Genomic DNA, 15,250 nt, shown 5'->3' with positions numbered 1-15,250 from the left:
ACTGCTGAAGTGGATTATGATAGGTTACATAGATAATTTATAATCTCAATTTGCACAGTTGCAGTTGGTAACGAGTACCGGGAGATTGACAATTGACATTTTAATTGTAGCTAAAAAAAAGTTCCTACCGCACCCACTAGGGGCGCTGATCAGCTCTTCATACAAAACTTATCAATGGCGTGCTAGTTGTCGATAGTCGCTATTTAAAATTGAATACTGCTCCTAGATTTTCTTCTAACAAACTGTTATCGATACTGAGTAGGTATAAGGTACATAAATTGATAATGGTCTCAGTGATGTCTACGTATACAGACACGATAGTCAAGTCAATGCAAGTTAGCAACCACAAGCATCACTTAATCAAATCATATTCAAATAAATTACATTCAACAGGTACTAATGATTTGTTTGAGCCGCTATGACAGTTTCAATGACAAATGTGGCGGCATTAACCCGTCGACACGGCTTTGTTAATTAAAATAATAATTGGACAACTCAATTTAATGTTTAAACTTTAATAATAAAGTTATTAAAAACGTTGACGGAAATGAAAAGCGGTGGAAAATTACAAATGGCCGTTTTAAAATTATTGTGCGGTTTGTGTACGGCCGTTTTCAGTGAAATTGGTAACTTTTGGATGGAAGTTTTTAAACATAACATGTAGAGAACTGAAATACAACTCAAATCATCAGCTGTATATTAATTTAGTAGAAGTTTTTATTAACAGCCATAAAGCAACACCCGATGGAACTAGGTTATGTCCCTCTGCCGGGCAAGGACTCCTCTCGTAATGAGGAAGTGGTTAAGCCTTGATCCCATGCATTTATTGGTGCATTTTTTTTTCTGTTCGAGACTCAAACGCTCCCTAAAATACGCTTTGGAACCGTGACGACCGTAATTAATATATTAATATCCATACTAATATTATAAATGCGAAAGTAACTCTGTCTGTCTGTCTGTCTGTCTGTCTGTCTGTCTGTCTGTCTGTCTGTCTGTCTGCTACTCAATCACGCCTAAACTACTGAACCAATTTGCATGAAATTTGGTATGGAGATATTTTAAAACCCGAGAAAGGACATAGGCTACTTTTTACCCCGGGAAAATGACGCATTTCCCGGGAAAATTCAGGTGGCGAGCGAAGTCGCGAATAATCAATATTATAATGACATTAAATTAACAAAATTCCGTTGTCATGGCAACCGTTTTAATGGCGGATATGCCTTAGCGCGAATTCGTTATATTAAGAGATATAAATAATTTTAAGAATATTTTTCGTGAAAAAAAAAGCATATTTTATATCATCACGCTACGACTAATAGGAGCAGAGTAACAGTAAAAAAGTGTTACAAAAACGTGGAAAATTCTGACCCATTCTCTCTTATGTGACGCAAGCGAAGTTGCGCGGGTCAGCTAGTATGTAATATATTTCTGACAGGTAGACTATCTTTAATAGTAGTTTTAATATAAAAACAAAGCTCGCGCCATTATACCAACTATCCAAAAATATTGTCTAAACATTTCGAAATCTAGAATTCTTCCTAAAACTCTGGGCTAGCTATTTTTATATCTAAAAACCTAGTCATGAATCTAGGCAACGTTATAATTAATGCCATTTTTGCCACGTTCCAGTTAAAATGGTAATTTGTCAGCCCTGGCCGGTAAATTAGCCTGAAGACGAAGCTAAACTAACTGAGCTAGCTGCTTGAATTAATTGCTTCTTTTCATTTTTCTTACTAATGAGAGAAAAAGAAACGTTCTTGCTAATTGATTTAGAAGTGGCCGTTGAACGTTTAAGAATGTACCAAGATTAATAATAGAAGAAAACTGAATATATTTGGTGTTATGCAAAAAAGGAAGGTTGTGATAAACCCTGGCGCACCTGAAAGTTCTTTAAACAATTCTTAAAGAAATGCAAAGTCATATAGCCTGCATTTGACCAGCATGACAGATTCAAGCACTAACCTTTTCTTAGCGCTTGAAAATACCCAAACCAAGCTATGGAAAGGAATGCCTTTCCATAGCTTGGTTTGGGTATTTTCAAGCGCTAAGAAAAGGTTAGTGCTTGAATCTGTCATGCTGGTCAAATGCAGGCTATATGACTTTGCATTTCTTTATTTTATTTTAGCAAATATTTCTTGTTCGGATTTGAACTTGGCAAATAATTAAGAAATAGATACCTAATAATTAAAAATTGTTTCATATAAAAACAACACCAATAGCAAAAATAAACTGGCTCTCATAATTAATGCAGGTATTTAGCTAACACAAGATAACATAAAAAGTACTTAGTTAGTAGTAAAGCAAATACCAAGAATGTAAACATTCAAGACAATATTCTATTTTCCTTTCAGGCACAAAAATCCCATTAAAAACCTTATAATATTTTTAAAACAAACCAGAAAGCATCACGTCCATTAATTACAGTCTCACTAAACAGTCCTTCAACACTAATACTGCGAAATAAAGAGCTTGCCGTATATTCCAATTAACCCTGCAAAATTGTGATGTCAGCCGTGTGAATGAAATATGGTGCAATTAGTGACCTCCCCTTTTGGTTGGGTTGCCGAGAGCTTTGTTATGGAAATTACGTGGGGTCTCCGTAAGAAAGGTCTACGGTTTCGAATTTTACGGCGATATTAATATATAGGGTAATATGCGTAGGTATGTTTATGTTTCATGGGGTATTAGAGGGTCAAAAATTGAGGTCGATTTATTGTAACTTTTTTTGCTGACTAGTATGATGCAACAGAAAAAAGTGGTTTTAGTTTCAAGTAGGATATCAGTAAATATGATTAGGTGATTAACAGGTTAAGCTAAAGGATAAGTTTTTAATTATAAAATATCAATCCTAGCTATAATTTGGGCCAAAAAATAAGCCGTGAAAGTTGTGACGTGTAGTGGTAGTTGTCGGAAATCATCTAAAATAATAGTTAAATTTGATATTACAGCAGCAATACAGCAGCAGTTATGCCCATTCTACTTCAACGCTTTTTAAAAACATAAACCGTTTACCCCAAGAAAAAACAATCATATTGGTACATCCAAGTTAAAGAAATAAAACTAATCATTTCGCAATCAAATTCACACCGATCTCATCTAAATATATTCTAAAACACAAATCAGAGGCGCTTAATTTAAGTACGCTATCAGCAAAACAATGATTTCGTATAATAAACAGTTAGTTGCATTAATTGAAGCCGTTAATGCGAGACACGAGAATCCAATTAATTGTATACGACACTGATTTGTAAGCTTTATCAATTGCGGAATTTATGTTGTTCTAACAGAAGGGGAGAATTTACAGATATTGGCATAGATTTATGCCTTCGTATTTGTAAAATGTACACGCAATTGCTATATTAGAATACAATGTAATGTAATATTTTTCTATAATAATTTAATCATAATTAGGTATGATGATAATCCTAATTCTTAAGATAATGTAAACCGAAAAACTGGTATGAACATTTTTTAAACACGATTTTCGCTTTAAATTAGCGCGAGTATAATCTCTCCATAATCTGCGATTACTTGCATAATAGGGTTTTGTGTGATAAAGTTGTACAATAAATCAATATTTACCTATAATACTGTTTAAGTGAATCTTCATAGGCTTAACCGCCAAACCATTGAAGCAATATTTTAACTGTTTTACTAATAAACATTGTGCGAGCATTAGTCAATAGTTATATATTATGCTATATTATCAATTTTCAATCAACTGTAAAACTTATATGAGGGAGAAAAAACAGTTGCATTTAACAGTGGTTAAATTCTGAGGTTGAGATATTTTTATTTCAAAGCAAGCCCAACAATTTAAGCCCCAGTATGCAATCAAAAGCATTTTTGTTTCTCACGTCAGAACCGACGTCAATACGGTCCCGCGTCAACGTGTCACGTGAGTGACGCGGGTAAGTGTCATAATTCAATGACGTCGCGTTAGAAGGAATAACGCGATTTGTCTCAGGTGATATGGCGTATGGAGATTTCTTTTTTGTTTTATCGTATTTGTGAGGGGAATAAGTAAAGTATTTTTCGTCGTTAGTCCATAGTTCACCTCTTAAAAGTGCATTGCCGCTTCTGTTTGACGTTGAGAATGAACTCGCAGTCATACACGCAATTTTACCCTTGGACATAATACCTATATTTCTTTAGTTTTACTTTCGAACTCAACGATCTCAAAGACTCGAGGTCTATACCCCTTGCTCATTACGTGAGGAGACCCTCTCCCAGCAGTGGGGCAGTAAAGGGTAATTTTTTTTTAATTCCTTTCGTAAACGCAATCACGTATTGTGTTAACGCTCATTATAATAAAGCAATATTCAGGCCATTTCTTCGAAACATTTATGAAAATAAAAAAAATACTGTTGGACAACATAGTTAAGATTGTCTTGAACCGTCTCTTTTTGTAATTTTTCACCTATATTCAGCATTATAGCTACTGTTATAATTCGCAGAAAGTTTAATTTATGCAACTTTCTTTCATCACTGCACCCAACCAGCAGGAGCAGTCATTCATTTGTAATGTAGGGAGATTTAAGTAACCTTTTAAAATACTAAAAGAACAACCTTTGACGTAGAAAGTCTAAAAAACTGACTAGCCAGTCAGTTCAGATAAAAAACAACATGTAGAAATTCAGTGCTAGCTTTAAATTACATATAAGCAAAGTCAAAGGCCTCTGGGCCTAACAATTTGACACTAGGTTGACCTCAAACCACACACGAAAAAATAAATTCACTCTTAATATTACATTATGTTCATTAACATTTTGGCTTGTAACTGTTTTGTTTTAAAAAATGGTGAAGAACGAGTTGGACATTTGCACTCGGGGTTTCAGTATTAAAGTAAAACATCATTTATTCGTGGTCTTATGTTTTCATAGACATGGTTACTATGTCAACTGCAGTTTTTATATTTAATATCATATCTTTTGATCATAATAGTTACTTTTTTATAGTTCTTTTTTTTCTAGAAGTGACCCAGGGTCACCTTAGTTAAACTTTAGCAACTTGCATTACTATGATAACCAGAAAACTTTCCACTACATAATATGAAGGCAAAAGAAACGGGTAGATCTGACCTTTCGTGTTGGCAGGGGTCCAGGCAAGATACCCATTTCGTTTGGACAACCGCTTAAGACCTTGTACAAACAAATTTTCACCAAAACTTAGATAAGATACTAATGCTAATCACACAAAAATTTCAATTCCATCGAAGTCACGTCACTTAGCGCAGCAATAGTAATGACAAATTAATCGCTATAACCAATATCTGCACCTTTCTTTTTTTCTCTTCGGATGGCCGCTTTCCCTAGTAAAGGAAAGAACAAGTAATGTAGTGATTCCACCTAAAAATTGCTCCGGTAACCATCCGCTACATGCACCAATGAGAGAATCCTGGGACCTAAAAATACTCCAGTACCCTCTCCCCCCCCCCCCCCATACGCAGTTTGCTTTGTTAAGGTCCTTACCCGAGAATGCTTCTCTCCTCCACTTTAATACATACAACTACGTAACCAAGGATCCCTAAAAATTGTTTGCGGGCTCACATTCTGCTTAGTAATGCACATTAAAATGTACAGTGTAATTAACAAATGTGACGAAGGGAATGCTTTACTAAAAGAATATGTAAGCAACAAGATGGGTCTGCGGTCGCTCCTAGTTGGAATATACGAGAAGACATGTAAATAACGCTCCTTGAATACAAAAGGGCCACAAATCGAAATCTATAAATTTTACAGGAGAGCCAAAACAAATTTTCGAAACTGTTTTTTTATAACATTTCATATATTTATTTATTAAATATAAGATGTTAATATATCATTAGATGCGTATTTTTTAGCTCTATCTATCTACAAAATAAACTTTGTAATAGCTGTTACCTATTAAGAGAAAAAAGCATATAAGTCTCTTTTGCATTCAAAATTTGAACCAATATTATGAAAAATATGTCAAAAATTAAACACAGTTTTACAAATAAAAATGGTTAATTGTACTTTTTTGGTAAAAAAACCGTATCAAAAAGTTTAATAATAATTACTAAGTAAAACCATTACTGAATGGACGAGGAAAACATTGTATTAAACAATCTAAATTAAAAAATCTTAACTTTTTATTAAGTAAGTAAAATTATTGAGATCAACTTTGTGCGTAACTTTCATTCTTTAGTAAAATAAAACATCAATCATCATCATCAATCAATGGGTAACGTGACGAGTAGACTGAGTGCAGCAGGAGTATTAAAGAAATAAGATAATAGAAAAGGTTTTTGAGTTTTATAAGCCTTTATATTTAGGTTTTGACAGCATTACTCATTCCGCCAAAGAATCATCACTCCATCCAAGTCCTACTCAAAGATACTATGTAGAATCGAACCTTCATACATCAAACTCATCAAAGCAATAGACAACAATATCATTCCAAATCCAAAGAAGCGTGAAACAGGGAGACCCGCTATCTCCCAAATTATTTACCAGCACCCTCGGAGAAATTTTCAGGAGCCTGGCGGTGTTATGGCAATTAAAAGCATAGTTGTAAGTGGTAAACAGTTAACAAACCTCTGTTTTGTAGACGACATAGTCCTCTTCTCTTTTTCGGCATCGGAACTCGAATCAATGCTCAAAGATCTGAGCAAGGCAAGCCTTCAGATTGGACTAAGTAAGTACCGTACAAATACCCAGGTTATGACCAACAAAACAAAACGTAGGGTCGAGGTAGACGGGCACGTCATAGACTATGTCGACGAGTACACTTGCTAGGGCCAGATAACCTCTTTTCACAACCGACGGGGCAAAGAGTTGGACAAACGTGTCACAAGTGCCTGAAAGAGATCCTGGTCCAGGAAAGAGCTAATGAAGGGTAACCTTCCACTGTCACTGAAGTGAAAGCTCGTCCACATGTTTATACCTACTACCCGTTCTTACCTACGCTGCCCAAACATGGTCCCTTACGGAAAACCAGAAAGAGCCAGAGAGCGATGGAGCGTAGTTTATTATGCGTCAAAACAACAGATCACGTCCGAAATTCTATACTGCGCTCCCAAACTCGCATAGCCGATGTAGGGGAGAAGACCACCTGGCTGAAATGGAACTGAGCCGGCCACATTATCCACATGCATTCGGAAAGGTGGGCCCGCATATCTAGCAACTGGATGCCAGAGGATGGTCATAGCACACGCGGGAGACTTAAATGGAGATGGCGGGATGACCTAGACGCATTTGAAAAGGACTGGTCGGATCTTGCCCCTGAAAGAGGAATTTGAAAGGAAAGGGTGCCTCTTGCCTTTGCCTGCATCAAAATGTATTATTTTATTTTTAAAATTGAAACGAAATCTAAAATATATTATCATGCCAAACGGTCATATTTCTGGCCTTTCCATTCTAGCACGCTAAAAATGATTACTTATTCCACAATAACTTAATGCAAAAGGGACGTATTTCAAAATATTCTACTGTTATAGTATAAAATATAACTATACTTAACTAAAATTGGATTGCAAAAAGGACGTATTTCAAATATGGCAATTTTGTATTACAAAATAAAAAATAACAAATACTAATGTTTGAATGCAAAAAGGACATTTTCCAAAATATGGCAGTTTTGTATTGTAAAATATAATCACACTTACCTGATATTTTGCATCCAATACAGACATATTTTGGATTGTGGCACTTTTTCACGCAACCGACGTGCGTTTGCGTAAAATTTTCGGGCGTAACTCATAAAGTGGCTGTTTTGCACTGACATTACCTGTCAAAGTGAGCTAATGCAAAAAGGGCAGTAAGTCAGTGCAGCCATAATATAAGCAAAAATGATGGGGGTTTTTTTTTACTATAAAATATAGGCGGTTCAGGTGTCATTTTTGCAATAAAACGATTTTCATTTTTTTTTGAGTTGTGGCCCTTTTGCATTGAAGGAGCGATAACCGTATGTGAGACTGTTAGGTGTTGTACTGCGTGTAAAATAGTAATTTTGACGATAGACAGGCTACTGACTACATATGGTACACGTGGTCGACTTGCAAATTTTTACATTTCAAATTACCCGGAGAGAATAGAAACATAATATAATGATTGATGATTATTGTGAAATGTGCCAACGACGTTAATTTGGTTTTTTAACTGTCTATAGCTTAGTACCTAGTGAAAATACTATGTATCAACATTTATAGATACTTAAAAATAGTAGTAGGGTTGGTCGACCACTTAGTTGTTGTCGATTATCAATTATCATATAATATAAGTAGGACTATGCTTTTGATTAGATATTCGAATTTCGGTAGACATAAAACAGTAGATGTATTGTAAACTATCCGATGTTACAGCTTGAAATCTTTGTTTTTAGACACCATCGCTGAAAACCGTACGATAATAGTACATTTTATGTTTTGCAAGTGAATTTCAGTTCGTTGTATTTTCACAGCCGGTAAATTCATAGTTTGTTCTCAAAATATTCATCAAACATTTATTTATTTTTGTAATTGTTTCAAAAAATACTCGCGGAATATATTTTTAAAGCAACAATACATTAAAACACGGGTGCTTGTTATCAGTTTCACACAAATTACATAAATATTCATGGGTGAGTTTTTCTGTAGAGTTTGTGTCAATGTTTGTGGGCTCGCCCGCATACTCATGTGACCTCACAGATTAAACCTTCACAAGTATTGTGTTTTTATCTCTTTTAAAACAATTGTAGCTCGTTTTTGAAGCAATGAGATTTTTTTTTTTTTGACATTTCACATTCTGTTGCTACCTACCAACCACCTTTCTTCCAACTATGTTGTAGTCGGCTTACAGTCTCACCGGATGCAGCTGGATACCAGTGCCTCGATTCTCTACTACTATCGACTGAACTGTCATCGAGAAATTTTGTATGAAAATCTGATCAGCGCCTCTGACGGGTGTTGTAGGAAACATTTTGGCAGTACAATCTAAATGTCATAATTTCGATAGTTAGCCGGTTGTCAGTAGTCGATAGTGGTAGAGAATCGAGGTACAGTATTTTATATGGAGCTATTGCTTATCGGACCTCCATAACCTAGTTACCTTAGTCATAACACAATACCCTTTGGTTAGACTGGTGATCAGACTTTCAAGCTTCTGACTACTGTTAATTAATTAATATTGTTACTTTAACTACTATATGTAGTACGATCTTCTTCCATATTATTGGTAAAAAAATTATGGCATTTTTTGTATGATACGCCAAATTCTGTGATTTTAATATCTGTTTTAATTATTTTCAAGTAATTCTACGAGAAAAAAAGTTTTATTATTTCTTCTATACTTTTCTTTCCACATCTTACTAGTTTTGTTTTTTCATCTTAGTGTATTATATGCCAAACTAATACTATCTACTTGAAAACAACACAAGCTTGAAGATAACAAGTTTCTCACCCCTCAAACAAATCCCATCTCCATTAAGGTTGAGCTTAACACATAGAAACGGTTTCATTCATAAGATCGATCATCGCAATCCCGATCTCATCAAACTTGCCTACAATAAGGGCTCGGTAACTAGTCCAACTATCCCTTAGGGTCTGCATATACTTATCAAAGCCGCATTTTCGTGATATAAGGATGTACTGACTTTATTTTGACGTAAGACGTACTGAATTTATTTTAAATGATTAAGTTGCAGACTTAGCGGTCACGTTGTTAATACGTTGCCAGTTTTCTTCCTTGTTGTTTTGTTATAAGTTTGATACTAACCATTATCATTTATAATGGTTAGTATCAAATTTTGCAATTAAAAAAAAAAAAAACATTAAGTTTTTTATCTAGAATGTCAGTTGTTTAGTGAAACAAAGCAAATTAAAATAATTTCAATTAAAATTCAATTTAGAATGTACTGCCAAAATTGTTTCTTCTTGAATCGCTGATCAGGTTTTCATGAAAAATTTCTCGGTAGCTAGCTGGTAGTCGAAAGTCGATAGTAGTAGAGAATCGAGCTACGGGAACTGTAACATAACACATGATAATTAGGTAACGTTGTAAAATCTAATAATCCTACTACTGAGTATATTTGTAAGCATTCTTTAATAAATTTAGTGTAAAGTCAGCCTAATTCCCTACTTCCTGCTCGGTACAGCGGTGTCTGCACCTTTAGAATTAGGCCGGGTCTAATTGAGTTACCGTTTGTCTCCTACTGAGAAGGCCTTGCTAACATTTCATACAAAATTTCCTATATAATTGAAGCTACTTGGATATTTGTAATTATGTTTCAAGGTTACTTAAGATTAGTACTACAGCTTTCAGTATTTTTATTAGGTTTATTTTCTAGCACCAATATTCAAATCAGTATTGATATGGTTTTTTATTTGATAATAAAATAATAGTAGCCTAATAAACTGATGATTTTATAAAGAACTCTTGTCTAGTTACTAAATTACCAAATGGTTAACAGTCTTGAAATCTGTTTAATAGCACCAGAGCGCTTCTCACCGTAAAACCTAAAAGTTTGGGGAGGTTAGTAATAAGAAAATTTTAAATGTTTTTATAATAGAATAATAACCGGACTTGGCCAGCGTGGTGGACTCAAAGCTTAACCCCTCCCTCGGTTGGGAGAAGACCCTTGCACAGCAGTGGGATAGTAATGGGTTAAAGGAAAGTAAAATTAATTATATTATTTTGCTTATGACCAACTAGCTGACCCGCGCAACTTCGCTTGCGTCACATACGAGAGAATGGGTTATAATTTTCCCCGTTTTTTGTTATATTTTTTACTGGTACTCTGCTCTTATTGGTCGTAGCGTGATAATAATATATAGCCTATAATAGCCTTTCTCGATAAATGGGCTATCTAACAGTGGAAGAATTTTTCAAATCGGACCAGTAGTTCCTGAGATTAGCGCGTTCAAACAAACAAACAATCAAACAAACAAACTCTTCAGCTTTATAATATTAGTTTTTCAAGGTTAGGTTTGAAACACAAAGTTCAGAATACATTTATTAAATTGGTGTGTAATGAATCTACAATGTAACGTGTTAAATAAAGAGTCTACGTTTTACAAAGTGAAAAACTTATTCTACAAAACTCTCCTCGCATCAAAAATATCAGCGTACCGGAAAATCGTTGGCTACGGAGTTGAATTCTGAAATAAAATCAAATTGAGTGGTCGATCGGCGACGGACAAAGTGGGACAATTAGTGACGTGTTCGTGTCCCGTCCGTCTGTCCGTCTGCGCGTCGGGCGGGATATTCGCCCGTATGGTATAAGTGATTAATGTTCAATGTCGTATGGCAAGGTTTTAGGATTATTTCGTGGTTGAAGTTATTACCTTTTATTGTGAAAGATGATTCTTGTGGAGCTTAATTTATGTCGAAGATTCGTTATGTTTCACTTAAATATACTTTAGCTAGAATAAAGCAAGAAGAGTTTCATTTAGATTGGGTTAGAAAGACTTTCTTTCTGACATATGGTCAACTATCATAAAAACTGTACGTAAATACCATTTAGTTTGACCGATAGCAGACAGTCTCTTTCTGTCAAGTGGTTATTTGTCGAATTACTATGACTATTGTTAACCTAAAGATGAGATAAAAAATACGGTCTAATAGCTTTATACAACTAATGGTGTTTAATTCTCATCACAGTACACTGAGAAGTACCGAGATATTAAGATATTCAACTACTAACGTACTAACGTACTCATATAAAAATAACAAACAATTTTTTTAAAGGTATTTTGTATGTATTTTAACTATTTTAAAAGAAATTGTCTATTTAGTAAAAGTCATGAAAATCTTTAGCAAATCATATTTTCTCATCAAACTTCAACAGTTTTATTACATTACAGCACTACTAAGTATGTACTCGTATACGAGTATCAGGTGACCGACAGTCTGAGTGAATGCTCAGTGAATGAATGAGTAATCAAAGCAGTTCACACGCAACGTGGCAATGCTTTGTTAGATATCATGCATTTTTCCTGAACAAAAGTGTGTATTGTATTGTGATGTAAAGGCTTTAATGCTTGTGTATAATATAACAATTTAGCTGGTTATTCGATTATATCCATCAATGTAAACAAAACAAACAAATTGGTTACAATTCTCATTCAATATTTTTGTACCCTATTGATATGATTCTATTTTATGTACCAAGGACTTTGAATACAAGACGGAAGGACCAGGAAAAGGTCTTAAGCCCTATCTGAAAGTCCTAGATATCACTTTGCAATTTAACTGAACATATTTTATTATCAAGTTAGCAGCAGCTAACAAAAATAATAACTACTTCAATATTGTGTCTAAATCTGATTGTAACCTTACAACCTGATGTTCTTTATTTTTCATTGGAAACAGTAAATCTGTAGTTACCTATTGAATAATCACAAGGTTTGCTTTCAAAGACCTGTACATTTTGCATAAAACAAACATCAAACACCACCTCTGCACCTCTGACTGAAAGTTTCACTGCGTTTCACTGAAATTTTAATTGAACGACCAACAGGTGGCCGACAGGTGGTTTCAGACACCTTGTAAAGACACTGTGTTTATTTGTGTTACACTGTGTCTTATTGTGTATTGGTATACATATCAGTTGTCAGACAGTTGGAAAACAACTTCCAAAAAAAATTGTGAGATTTAAAACTAATTGTTTCACTGAATAAGAAAATAGTGGTAAATAATTTTGACTTGATTAAATGTTCGTAAAACGAAGTAAAATGTATTTGCCATCAACAAACCTAGTGGATTATTGCAAATATCTGTAAGAATAGTTAAAAAATATGGCGTACCTACCATCATTTCAATAATTTGGCGGTACATAATATTTAACAAAGTATACGGGAATCATCGAAATCATAAATTTATTTAGTCTTGAATTTCTTGACGTTTCAGCAGGCTCGATGGAAATCATGGTTAGCCATGGAAATCATGGCTAAGGTGCTTTGACATCATATTGACCGGTAACCAAAAACCTCTAACTAATACCAAAAAAACTTAACCATTTAGCAACAGAACATTATAACTACATACAAGAGGCACAACAAACGATGTTTACACTACGCCTTCTGAAGGAATTAAATGAAAACAACCATGTTTGTTTGTTTGTGCATGAACGATAGCTATGAATAGATTACCTTGTCACTTCTCGTTTGTAAAAAAACCTGCCAAGAGCGAGGCGGTATCGCTCAGGAAGGGTTCCGTATCATCCATATACATACATAATTATACGTATGTGTACACACATTCATATACAAATACATACATACTTACATATATACCTACGTAAAGTCATTTTTTTTATAAATATATTTTAGCCGGTAACAGTATCATAATAACAATTCAGTTTGTTGTATGTAAGCCCCTTTAAATATTTTATCCTGGTTTTAAGTATTTGTTCTTATAGCAGCAACAGAAATCATATCATCTGTAAATATTTCAATTACCTAACTATCACGGTTCATGAGATACAGCCAGGTGACAGACAGACAGAGAATTCGCAGTAATAGATTCCCGTTCTTACCATTTAGGTACGGAGCCCTAAAAAAAGGTTTTATTTGATAGACTCACCGGTGTATGAAGAATGTCGTGTAAGGAAATGCGTCGCGATGTTTTTTCCTATTCCATGCGTTAAAAGCAATTCCTACATTGAGTATGTTTTCTGTGATACAAACCGTTTTAGAAAACTCTTTACAACAAGCTTGTGAAATTTGCATCGCCATAATTGTTAAGATATGTTGACTAATAAATTATTTTTTCTTTGTTTCAGGTAAGCGATAAACTATTTTGTGCTCAAACAACTTAAATTATCGGTGTAAATTGGTGTATAGAAGTAAGTATTAAATCAAACTACACTCTGTATACAAACTGTACTGCAGATTGTTTGACTTAGCCATAAAAAGTTTCATAGCATACATAATTTAAAATATTTAAGTTCCCGGATTTTACGATACAGTTACAAAAAGTTACCTCACTCAAAACAACTATTCCACTCAGTATTTGATTTTGAAGTTACAAACTCCACTCCCTAAGGATACGCCGGACGTTTGAAAAGTGTTAGCGAAGTGTATGGTTTCAGTAAAATGAACTTATTTAAAGTGTAACTCGTGTCCCGTCCCCACGGGCCGAGTTGCGAGCGGCCAGTTATTTGCATGTGGATGAATAAATAGATAGAACGGAGTGATTTAAGCTGTGTTGGTATTTAATTTGTAAGACTTTGGTAGGTATTTTTAATGTAGTGGTAAGGATTAATAAATACTACAATGTCTTACTAAATGTCTCTTAAAAATTGCAATGAAATAAAAATATTCATATATTTAATAATATAATAAATAACCTTTTCATAATACTCAAAAACTATCTGTTTAAAGTAATGGTCAACCAGCTAAATAAACTGTTCTTTTTTCCACTGCTTATGCTGGGAAAGAATCTAGTCTACGTCTTACGTCCTCCACGTAAGCTAAATGCAAGAAAAATAGATCAAAGTATTTTACAATTTTACTTAACAAATAACTACGAGTACAAAAAATAATGATCTATAGTGTTGTGCACAGTGACAAAATAGCATGAAATACAAAACCTGTCTATACAAAACCATAACGTCTAAGTAGCATGTATTATAAAAGTAGGCTTTAAAACTTCAATCGATCATCAAAACCCACTCACCTACATTATTACACTACTCAACATAATTTCATAAAACACGACATTTTTACAAAAACCTTTCAGCGCTGAACAGTAGTGCAAGTGAAACCGCACTTCCTTCACAAGTCGGACACAAAGGGCCACAGGAAATTGCGCTGCGCACACAACAACTCACGATTTGAACACAGTGCAGTGTAGTTGGAAAACGTGTGGTATATTACATTGGAATTTGGAAGGTGGAAGTTTACACGGACGATTTTTTTGGTATCGTGTTTAGTTTAGGTTTGGCTAGGTTTTACGAAATCGTGTTTCTAGTCAAAATTAAGATTATACATTATAACATACATAAAATTACGCCTTTTACGCGGTCATTAGGAGCCGAGTAGCAACGAAAAATGTTACAAAAACGGGGAAAATTCTGACTCATTCTCTTAGGTGACGCAAGCGAAGTTGCGCGGGTCAGCTAGTTGGAATATAAAATTTATTTACTAGGAGTTTCTGTATTATATCGCAGTACTTATATGAAGTACTAATTTGGTAACTAAATGTTTACCCCTACATTACTCATTTGATTACTAAAATTATCTTATAAAATGATAAGTTATTTAAACAAATTGTAATTCATTGCCCATGGTGTTTAGAACCCTCTTCTTACA

General features: G+C 34.3%; 1 protein-coding gene across 1 annotated transcript in view; it reads left to right on the top strand.

Moving 5' to 3' along the window:
- Dop2R (dopamine D2-like receptor) overlaps nt 1-15,250 on the top strand; it is a 280,079-nt gene that overhangs the window by 216,319 nt on the left and 48,510 nt on the right. The window lies entirely within an intron of this gene.

This window comes from Anticarsia gemmatalis, chromosome 12, assembly GCF_050436995.1.
Source record: "Anticarsia gemmatalis isolate Benzon Research Colony breed Stoneville strain chromosome 12, ilAntGemm2 primary, whole genome shotgun sequence".
Taxonomy (NCBI): Eukaryota; Metazoa; Arthropoda; class Insecta; order Lepidoptera; family Erebidae; genus Anticarsia; species Anticarsia gemmatalis.
The sequence above is the reverse complement of the archived record's forward strand: the minus strand, read 5'-3'. Positions and strand labels throughout refer to the sequence as shown.